Source organism: Cheilinus undulatus, linkage group 5 (genome assembly GCF_018320785.1).
Source record: "Cheilinus undulatus linkage group 5, ASM1832078v1, whole genome shotgun sequence".
Lineage (NCBI taxonomy): Eukaryota > Metazoa > Chordata > Actinopteri > Labriformes > Labridae > Cheilinus > Cheilinus undulatus.
The window spans coordinates 24,288,879-24,300,968 of record NC_054869.1 but is presented as its reverse complement, the minus strand read 5'-3'; the positions used below and the strand labels follow the sequence as shown (position 1 = coordinate 24,300,968).

The 12,090-nt window shown below is 38.0% G+C and overlaps 1 protein-coding gene across 1 annotated transcript in view; it reads right to left on the bottom strand.

Moving 5' to 3' along the window:
- The window catches only part of LOC121509581 (protein unc-13 homolog B-like), a 260,714-nt gene that overhangs the window by 247,730 nt on the left and 894 nt on the right, over positions 1–12,090 (bottom strand). The window lies entirely within an intron of this gene.

Here is a 12,090-nt window from a genome sequence, read left to right as displayed (position 1 = left end):
TGACTTTAAAACTGAGGCACATACCAAACCAAAATTTTTCCGTACCATTACACCCCTACTTTAAAGTGACTGACCTACAGTAATTCAACAGAGCTCCAGTCAACTGGTGCTAGTAGTTTTAAAATTAGGGAAATGGGGATTACCTGAGTGCACTGAATGTGTCACTGTGTGAAGTTTGTAGAATGAAGACACTTGTGTCTGAATGTCCAGTCATTGGTTTATCTGTTTTCCTGGCTACCATCATACCATGAAGGCAAAAGAACACTCCAAGCAACTCAGAGAAATGGTTTTTGTAAAGTATTGGTCAGGGGATGGACACAAAGATATTCCAAGGTAATGAACATTCCCTGGAGTTCAGTTAAATCCATCATCAAGAAATGGAGTGAATATTGTAAATCTGCCATCCTGAGTGACCTTGCAAGAAGGGGACTAGTGAGAGAGGCCACCAAGACACCTACGACTTCTCTAAGTGAGTTACAAGCTTCAGCAGCTAAGATGGGAGAGACTCTGCATACTACTGTTGCCCGGATTCTTCACCAGTAAAAGCTTTATAGAAGAGCAGAAAGAGAAAACCACTGTTGAAGAAAACTCATTAAATCCTGAGTACAGTTTGCAAAAAGGCATGTGGGAGACTCCATGGTCAAGTAGAAAGTTATGTGGTCTGATGAGACCAAAATAGTGCTTTCTTGGCCATCAGACAAGACGCTATGTTTGGTGATGAACTGATTAGACATTAGAAGTTAAAGTTCAACAGTCAAGGTCATTATATACCTCAAGGTCAGCCCTTGCCTATAACATTTCTATGAATCACACTACCACAGACACCACCACTGGCTCCTCTTACTGACCCACCACTGTACTTCCACTGTCTGGCAATTGCACACCACACAGAGGCTTATAACTGCCAGGTGGGCCTCATGTAGTGGCTGTGCAGTGCTAAAGACACCATCCAGATGTGGATAATTGGTCTGTGATTTTGTCCTTGAACAAGCATTGTTGTCCCTGCTGCAGTATGCTGCATCTTGCATCCACTTTAGGTAAGTTTGTGAGGATGTGCTTTGCTGATGCTGCACTCAGATGTAGGGGGACAACCCGCAGCAGTGTCAACAGTGGAGCCAGCCTGAGGAGGTCCTGTCTGTGTGTTGTGTTGTGTACAAATACTGCCTCCCATATTTTCAGTACCTTTCTGTCAAGACTTAAATGTGCAGATAGAGCTCATCAGTGTACTTAAGACTAAAAAGACTAAGGGTCTTCATCCATGTCAAGTGGATTGCTGAGGATGTACTCACGTTGGCAATGCTAACATGTTAATGCTGAGCAGGTATAATGTTTCCTGTTGTGATTTTGATTTTTTTTTATGTAAGAATACAAACACTTCATTTAAGCATTGTCCATTTTTCTTTCCTCAGCTGTGAATTTCTCTTTAAAGTTCCATACGAAAAATAAATATTTGACCACTTTTGTCAGTAAAGTGATGTGCAGCGAAGACTAAGCATGAGGAGAAACTGCTAGAGGCAGATAAGTCTGATACCAGGAAGTAGTATTATCATATGAGAAAAGGAAGTGAATTCACTGTCCCACGTGAGACCAAGTAGTACACACTCACAGCAGCATAAACACACAGCAGCATAACCACACACGGGACAGCAAAAGCAGCAGATGGCCAGAGGATTACTTCCCTCTCCCCACCCCCCTCCTCCACAGACAGGCCGGGAAGCTTTACTGAGTCCCTGTCATTTCGGCACAGTGTGCCGTGTGTTCACTGACCTGCTCCGTCCTCACCTACTCCACTCACCTGTCAGTGAGATGGCCTACAAAACACTCCCAGTTATCACCTTCATGAATACAGCCCCGCCCTGACTTACGAAATAAAAACTACACAGGCTCGTTGTCTTTCAGACCTGCAGAAATGTACAGATTACATTTTTTTGTATTTGTTTTCATTTAAGAAATACAACAGAGGAATGGCCATTTCTGTCCCTCCAGGATGGCAGATAACTTCATTGTGCATCCATGCCAAGTAGACTTGACTTCTGCAATGCTCTTAAAGCTGGCGTTTAAGGCACCCATGATAAATTAAAATCAATTTAGAACTTTGCTGTCATAACAAGCTAGAATTATTAGGATATTAGCTCACTTTTAGCTGACATGCACCAGCTTCATGAGTGCTGATTTTAAAGTCTTTTTTTAATCTATTTTCTAATCTATTTGCTTTTAATGGTTTCAGTAAAGTTTGAATGACTAATCCTTGGTAAAATCCTTGAAACCATCTGGATCCCCTTTTGAAGCTTTTTTTATGCAAACCATCACGCAAATAACAAAGTCACAGAAGCTCAGTTGTCTCCATTAACCAAAATCATGAAACACCCTTACACACACCAAAAGATTCAAACTCCTTCATTATTTTAATAGGGTTCGGAATTGCAGGGTAACTCACGATACGATACACACATGGCCTAAAATAATAAGATACAGCAATTCTCCAATAACTGACATGTTGCAAGACAATCATAACATGATATTATATATGATGATAATAACAGAATGATATAATGATCTGGTTAACAGCAAACAAACTGCCCCTAAAAAAGTTTAAATACAATTTTGTGTCACTATCCTTTTTTTATTACACTTCATCCTCCTCTCAGCTGCCAGCGAAGAGGAGGATCAGGAGAGGGGGGCGGAACTTTCTTCAAAGTGGGGAGGGCTAATAGAGGGTGGGGTCTGATTCTTGGGGGGATTGTGGAAAGGCCAGGGGCACATATTTTTGCTAGAAAAACCTGAAGTGTTTTTTGCATAATATGTGACCTTTAATGTTACCCTCATTCATGCCATAAGCACCATTGCGAGGAGTCATGGGATAATGATGTGATTAGTGCAACTGATAGGGAATTTGTTTAGAGGATTGTAATACATACATTTAAATCCTGATATTTGGAGTCAGCAATACTATATTTATATAGCACACGACAAGATGACAACATATTTCAGTATTGATGTTTTGCCCCACCTTAAATTTTTGACATACATTATCTTACATCTATAATTGGCAGTGTCATTGTGTGTATGTGTCTGTCTGTCTCGATTTGCACATCACACCATTGCTCAAATTGTCCTTGATACTTCTCAGAAGACTTGTTGGGTGTACTAGTTTGAAACTGGTACCATGAAAAAAATTGATGAGATGTACAGATTTTCAGTTAAATCAAATTAAATCTAAAATTGTTGCCCCTTTCACTCCGGTTTCCCCCCCCTCCTTGTCCCCATCCCCCATTAAGTCACTTCCCCTGTATAACAGCAACACAAAAAGCATTCAATAATGTGCAATTGTTTTTCATAATCTGTGATTCCTCATTATGTTTAAATGTTGTTTTAATTTTGTTTGTATGTTTTAACTGTGTGGGATTCTCCTGGTTAAATAAAGGTTAAATAAATAAATAAAAACACATATGCTCATAAAGCTGGAGACAGCCTTCACTCTCAAACAGAGGCAGACTTTACCATTAGGCAAAGGTAGGCGATTGCCTGCACCTTCCATAATCTGGCCATTTGGAATTTAAGCGAAAACACACTCATTAAACGCACAAAAGATGGAGAAAACTTTGTCACATTAGACAGTTAGAAAGAGGAGAATCTCAATAACAAAGCCCAGTAGTAAGGGCTCATTGTTTATAGGCGGGTTTACTCCGCCTTATCTTAGCACACTTTTGAACTGAGGCAAAAGGTTGCATTTTTGGAGCCCCTCTTTCCATCCCTCTTGTATGCGGATTGAGGTGAAAGCACGTCTGAGAGATGGAAGTTTAGCCACTGCTATCAAAACAACCTCCTGACAGGTGCGTCTGTGCAATATACCTGCAACAGAGGCAGGGCTGCATCAATGCTTCACTTTAACTGAACAACCTCCTAAATTGCATCAAAGTCAGCTGCTGTTAATAAAATGCAAGTTGAAACATTTGTGTGAATTATGATGTCTTATTGTGACGTTTTTATTTAGAAAACACCAAACTAAGTAATTTGGTGTAACTGGGATTTTTCCTAACAAATATTTAATTATTAATTTCTTTCAGATATATAATCAAATATAAATGAAAAATTTTGAGAGGTTTTAGTAAAACATGACAAAAAAAATCAAATGGCGTATAAGTCATTTGGTTTACAGATGTCCAATTTACAGTCTCTGAACTGACATTTTGAAATCCACCTGGACACTTCAAAACAAAAACACTGCTAAACAGTCATTTTTGGTTTGATTAACCTTAGATTAAAATGTGAAATTGTGTAGGCAGTTGGCCATCACTACATTAATTTTTAAGATAAAATATCACAGCCATAACTAGATAATATACAATTGAAGTATGTTTATCTTTTAAGGCACAAAAAACATCCAACATTTTACTTAAGCTATTTTTATTAAAGTATAAATCTAACAAGGCCTTTAACAATAAGCATTTAGTTTTTGTTTCTGTCATGTTATCTTGAAAACACCCAGTATCCAGCTATACGTATTTATTTCCAATAACTACTGTAAAATTTAATCTGGTGCACTTTCTTCACAGTAGCCAGACTCAATCCAGGCAAATGATTAAACAACATGAGTCTTAATATGATTTCTGTTTGCATTAACTGTCCTCTGTAAACAACTGAGTGTTGGTGCAGACTGGAGATGCCACAGACTGTCTTCCAGTTCTACATTTTTCACTCTTCAATTGTTCAATGTGTTCAACATGCACACTCTGAGGGACTTTCACACAACAAGGAACAAGGAAGCAGGACTATGACCTCTGAACGGTATTGGCTCTTATGAAACAGGGATGCCACTCTTCTGGTTTGTCTGCTTTTCTTCAATGAAATGGAGAGTCTGGGTCCCTTTAATCAGGAAGAGAACATCTACAGGGCTGGGTTACAAAGAAAAGGTTGATTTCTGTCACATAGGTTTGCCATTAGTCAGAGGCACAGACTATCAAACATTTTTAAAATGGCCATGTAAAAAAAAAACAGATTAAATCTTTCAACCATATGACGTACCAACATTTTAGAATAATAAATGCATGTTTTCCTTTAACATAACTGAATTGCAACCATAAATTAGTGCTAAAATATTTATCAGACTGCAGGGAACTAAGTGATGGATGCTAAAACTTTCCTGAGTGGGCCCCCAGATCGCCTCTTACTTATGCAACACCTTAATGACCTAAGGGTGGGCAAGCTCTCAGACCCACATACCTGGCTACTTTTCCCCATTGGCTGACTACTGTAGAAATAGAAAGGTCTGCTTTTGAGTTCTCTATGATCATATATGCGCTCTCTCTCTCCTCCAGCATAATGGTCTGATGTAACGTTCAGCCTAGGGATTAGAGAAAATGAAAATGCAAAATATACAAGTGTCAAACATAAAGGCTGGAGTTTGAGCCCTATGTGAAATCAACATTCAATACTGGCTTTCTTAAAATGTTAACAACATGAGTGAGGGTAATCAGATCGTACATTTATTAGCCGAAGAAGAAGCTGACAGCCAGATACAAGAAGAGAGCAGGATAATGCCAGACAGTGGTAAAAATAATTCATATTCTTCATTCAAGTTATCATGATGTATCATTACAAGACTGCATCCATGATATCTGAGTCACTGTGGTGTGACATGATTATTCTGGACAACATACTGCATGAAAAATCCTCTAACTCATATTTTGAATTTTCTGTGATGTACAAGTTGGGTCTTAGGGTTACTGACCAAGCTGCTGATCAAGTTGCTGTGCATTTAAGATTTAGAAGTGGGATCTGCTTTTACTGTTTGCATTTATCCATCCAGAGATATAACAGGAACAAAGGAGGTAGTCAAACGGCATTGTTTAAAAGTGGACTCAATCACGCAGGAGACTTTAATCATCCTCCTAAACAGTCAGTTTGAAGCAGGACCACTGCCTTAACCTAACCTTAACCTCAAAGATGAATGCCCTGAATTAAGCTATGAATTAAGTAATACAACACAAGCTTAACTGTTCCTCTAATACAGTCAATCTATTCTCCATCATCATTTAAAACATCTTTTGAAAGATCAAACCATCTCATCTTTCTAATAAGGGAATCTGTTCAGAAAACTCTTCCATATGTCATTCTTAATGGTACGGCCAAATGACAATTTCCTAATATAATCCGAAAAATTCTCCTAATTTAATGATAAAACATTTAATTTGTTTGTAAATCTGATTCATTAGTATTGAGCTTATCTAGTTTTCCCCATGATGCAACGAAGACATGTCAAAAAGGTCTCCTAGTACTGAGGAACACTGTGGTTAAGGTTAAAAAAAGATCACCTTCACGGTGAAAGGTAACCAGCTTTAGATGTTGCTAGGAAACGGGATGTGAGTCAGACTTTAAGAGTCCTTCACACCAGTTCAAAGTAGAAAAATCAAAGTGGCCTTCTGTCTGGAGAGAGACAGTGAGAGAGAGAGCATTTTAACATACATTTTACCAGGTAAAAGCTTTCACAGAATCTTGTGTTTTGACTCTGTGGAAACAATAATCTGGTTTATGTACCTTTGAAAACCATGATTTTTAGGCCAAATCATGTTACAGTAGTGAATCATAGTAGCTGACCAAAACTAACTAACTAAACTACAACAGTTGTCTGCAAATTTGATGGTTGATGAAAATTACATATTTTCAGGAGGAAAAGTTCTGCTCTGTCTGTCCTACCTGTAATTTACACACACCCCAGCTGTGCTGCTCTGCACTGCACTACACTACACCACGCTACGCACTACAGCAGCACCACAGATTTGCTCCAACCAAAGGCAAGAAACCTTGCACACTGGAAGCCTGTCTATGATGCTGGGCAATGCAGCACATTTCTATCAGCTTGAGACAAGAGGGCAGAGATCTGGGAGCTCACACAAGAATAGTATGTCAACATAAGATTACTTTCCCTTTTTGGTGATTATTTGCTCTTCATTTTTGACATGATTTCATTGGGGTTTTTTTTTGCTTCTGCAATGGGTGAGTACATTATGATGTTAAAAGGTTAATGTTTTCTACAAAGAATCTGTGGCTTCATGTAAAATTCCCTGGCTTTTTACCTTAAAAGTTACCTGTCCTCATCAATGGCACTGTTGTAGCTCTGTGACCAACTGGCCTCCTCATGATCTTTTTGCTTGTACTGCAGGATGAGACATAATGTTGACAAAGGGATAGTTTACGATTGGGAGTCTGTGCACTGTGCTGTACTTTAAAGTTGACTGGACACTTTTTTACATTTTTCCAGCTCTTTGGATTAATCTGCTCTACATGGCTTGATGCAGTTTGGCAGTGGCAAGCACCAAAAATACAGTAGGTCTGCAGTGTGTTTCCAACAAAGCAGAATGTAAGGGTTGGGCTACCAAATGTTCAAAGCCAAAAACCTGACCTGCAAAACCTGATTACAAAACGTTAAATAAAGCCGACTAAATGATGCCAACATGAAAAAAGCTTGTCCTCCATGAAAACACTTTAACCAGCTAACGTAGCTAAAGCCAAACCTAACGAAGCTACACTAGATATGTAAGCTTCATGTAGGTAACGTAGTTTTGTAGCTGGGCTGCAGATGGCCTAGTGGTCAGGTTGCACCCCAGGTTCAAGCCCAGTCTGTGGCATCAGGGATTAGCTTATTCTATTCACCTCATAGTAAATATGTGTTTTCAGTTATTTCTACTATATCATTTACCGGTTGTAATACGAAACTTTCACCAGACTGTGGCATAAGTGCTTCTGAAAACTGCTGCTTACAATCATTAAATAATAACAAAAGGGGAAACGTGTAGCATTAAAGTAAGAAGCTATTTCAATATAGTGTAAAGAGTGATTTACATAACTTTGTCAAGTAAAAAGAAACTAAAGTTAAAATTGCCATGCAGGGATGCTAAACCTGTTAGCCAGTAAGGGACAAATTCCATTATCTGTTAGCATCAAGCTACCAAACTCAGATCAACATTATGGTCCATTTGGGGCAAAGTTTTATCTTATTTGAATATTTGCAAGCAACTTTTAAAAATTAATTTTCCTTGAAGGGCACATCACTATTTATGTCTATAAAAACAATAGAACACGCTGACATGAATCACTCTAGTATTGAATTAAAGGTGTAAATGAAACAGGTGAACATGAGCCACACTCTGAATCAATTGAGACATGAAACTACATGAGTATACTGTTTGCAATTCACTCAACTAAGTCCACTTACTACCTTCAGACCTCACCTACTCTTATACCACTCTGTCAGACATGGAGTTTGCTGGTGTGTCCTTCCAGCCTCAGGCAGCACTCACACCAAAGAAGTGGTCTAAAAAATATCCGTGAGAAACAAACCCCCAGAGGCTGAGAGTCGGAGATGAGCTGACAATGGTTTGAAAAAAAATCAATCAGCAGGTCTGGAAAAAAAGAGCAATTTGTCATCTGGAGGGGAGCCAAACTGCTGGATAAACTTGTCCAAAAATAATTAATTATTTTATTCTTTCATGAACTAAAATACATTTTATGAATGCTGATTTTCAGCTACAGCTTGTTTCTCATTTTCTCAGCTACACACTTGCCCAGTACAGACACAGACCACTCAGCCTCTATCGAACAGCTGCTGATGAAGTGACCTGCTAAAGCACACTTGTGGGAGAAGGAAGCAATGTATCATTCAATTTCAACTTACTCGACAGTAACAATCAAGCATCTGTCATTCAGCAAAAGCTAATTCATATTGACATACAATGCTGGTTTCTATTCCTGGAGCAAAGAAACAAAATATCAGATCTTTTAAGCTTATATTAAATATGAATGGGAAAAAATAGGTTTCATAATGATCAGCAAAGAGAAAATGGTTTATTCATCTCACAATAGAACAATCAATGGATGAAAATTGTTAGGTTGTAAACAGTTGTCGTGTCTGACTTTTTGTGCCAGTTTCTAACCTCCTCTGTCCTTAAATTCAGCTTAGAAAAATGTTACATAAAATCTCATTTTCTGCTCTTTGTGCTCACGTAGGCTTACATGCTGCAGTTCCACACTGAAACATATTTATTTGATGTGCGGCACAAGCTTTCCATCTTTCTCCCAGAAAAAGCTGTTCAGATGTTACATGTCAGTACTAGCCTCCATTGCTGTCCAAAAGCTGTATCCAGTATTGGAGACTGTGCTGCTGAATGAACTTCTGTGGTGTCATTCCTGTTTTAATTAAGAATGTAACAGTGTTATCATTCTGTGAGCCTCTAACTCACAGAGTTCACTGCGGTCCAACTAGGGCTGAACAATTTTGGAAAATAATCTAAGTGGAATTTATTTTCCCTAATTTTGCGATTGCAATTTAAAATGCACATATTTTTTAGTTCCTCAACTTTTGTATTTTTTAACAAACAAGCAATAAATCATTCTATTTCACAACAAATATGATATTTGGCAGATAAGATTAATGTGAACAATTCTGAATAAATACCTAATTGCAACAAATTTGATTCATTACAAATTCAATATGAAATATTCAAGTAGACTGAATGATCTTTTTATGTCTTTCTTAAGACAAACATATACAAATCAAGGAACTTTTTGGAAATTATTCTAGAAAAAATAGACACTTAAATGTTTGCATGAAGTGTAGATCATAACAACTCTGCCTCAAAAATGTGTTAAAATTATATTTTTGAACACTTTTTAGGTCAATGAGATATTGCATCTTCTGCAATTTGAAAATTACAGTAGGGCATATTGCAATTTAATCTAATTTTTAATGAATTGCCCACCCCTGAAAGTGTTTTCACCTCATCCTCTTTAGACCCTTATACAAGGTATGGCTGTTCAACAATGAGACTGTGCTGAGGATAAAACCCTGTGGTTCACAGTCACACTGAGTGTTAAAGGTTGGGTACACACACACTGCAGTAAGTTTTCAGTAAGTGACGTCTTTAGTTCACTGCTAGCTACTGATTAAAGTGCATGTGTTTATGATAAGGTGCTGGAAAACGACTGAAATAAAGGTTGAGAAATGCAATAACTTGTCATTTTTGGTGAAACTGAAAAAAACAGCAGCCAAATCACTTCGTACATTAACTGAGGTGTAGGGGAACATGTCACACGCACCTGTGTGTGTGAATGGCACTAAAGATTCTTTAAAGTCAGAGAGGATGTCCAATGTTCTGGGCACCCATGCATATAAAATACTTCTTAAAACATTTAACAAATTGAGCAAGTTGAACAAAATAATTAAAAACTCAGTATAAGAATGATAGCAGAATTGGTCTCCATTTATAAAGAGACAGTTCAGCAAATTTTGCATGAAAATTTGAACATGAAAAGAGTGTGTCAAAGTTGTCCCAAAACTTCTGATTCCTGATAAAAAGGAAAAATGCAAGCAAATTTCTTGACATTTTAAACTTGAAACTTGTATCTTCCAATACAATACTGAGACAAAACGGCAGTCAATGCATGGAAAACACCAGGGGTGCAAATTACCTGTTTCATCACAATACGATATCAATATTTTAAACGATATGATATTTTCCGATATCACAAAATCTGTCACAATATGATTTCAAATTAGATTGGATATAGGAACCTATGATTGATATCAGAGGATTTTATGCCCAAATTTCACACAATTACAGAAAAAAGTGATTTCTGCAATTCAATTACTGACAGGTCTCAGTATTTCATTAAAAAAATCTCTATTAACAAAAAGGAGACAAAGATCTTAATTTTACTACAGTACCATTTTTTGAAGACCCCCAATTACCTTTCAAATGGGAATATCATATCCACATTCGTGTTAAAATATGTTGATTCTGAGACAGAAAACCTTTAAGGACCAAACATTTTTATTTCCTTAGGTCACACTAAAGCACCCGTATGTACATTTTCTGCAAGCCTCTGTCAGACAGCTTATTACCTCCACCAAGGAGGTTATGGGGAGGGTTTGTTAGTTAGTTAGTTAGTTTGTTAGCAACATAACTCAAAAAGCTGTGGACAGATTTTGATGAAATTTTCAGAAAAAAGGCATGAGGAAGAACTGATTTTGGGAGTGATCCGGATCACCATCTGGATCCAGGAATTTTCTAAAGGATTCGTCATTATTGGGAGAGAGGGCTAATGGCAGAGGTCTGCACTGTGTAGTGCTTTTCTACTACTTTCTTTATAAATCTAACATGAGACAGCAGGCTGAAATTAGTGTATTAAGGGGACATGCAGCAGCTGTCGTTTCCCTCTCTCTTTTTACCTGTAGAGTCTGTTTCAGAGAACAGTCCCACTACTTCAGCCATAATGAGAGGAGAATGGTTTTAATCTGTGAACGCTATCATACGTGGTTGTGTACGGATAAAAATATATAGTCGGCAAAACAAAGTGAGAGGCTGACCCTGGTGTAGTCATTGTCTGAAATCTGTCTACACATCTGAGAGAAAGATAGATATCCTCTTTCTCTCAGTCGCAAACCATCAGCAACTGCTGCTACCACTATTTTGTTGAGGACGCTGCTGGGACAGAAACTGTCAACAGGAGTGCTGGGGGGAATTTCAAAATAAAAGCGTTGTTTGAAACATTGCTGTAGATCAATGTTTGGACTTTTTATTATTCTGATTGGGTTATTACTCAACCAATTGATGTATCGATATGCGCCGATGGATCAACACACACTGAGAAGAAAACATTGTCACTGGGATAAAGAAAGCCGGAAAAAGCAAGTCCAAATTCAAGGCCATGTAGATTGTTTTCTTTGTCAGTAAGGGTATAATTTTGGAGGAGTGGGCTCCAGAAGGGTCAACTAACAGGTTCCAGAAAAACTGAGAGGAAAAAAGTCAGAAGAAAAAGACAACAGATGTGGAAAAATGTTTTCATTCTCCATCAAGACAACACGTCAGTTTCTGACCTAAACACAAATCACAGTGCTCGATCACCCTCCCTATTCACCTGATTTAGCACTGTGTGACTCTTTCCTTTTTTTCCTAAGATGAATTCTGTGCTCATAGGAAACCGTTTTGAGTCTCTGTCAGAAGTTAAGAAAAGAGTGACAGAGGTTCTGAGACAACTGTCCGAAGAAGACCTACAGCACTGCTTTGATCAGTGGAACACCTGGATGCAGCA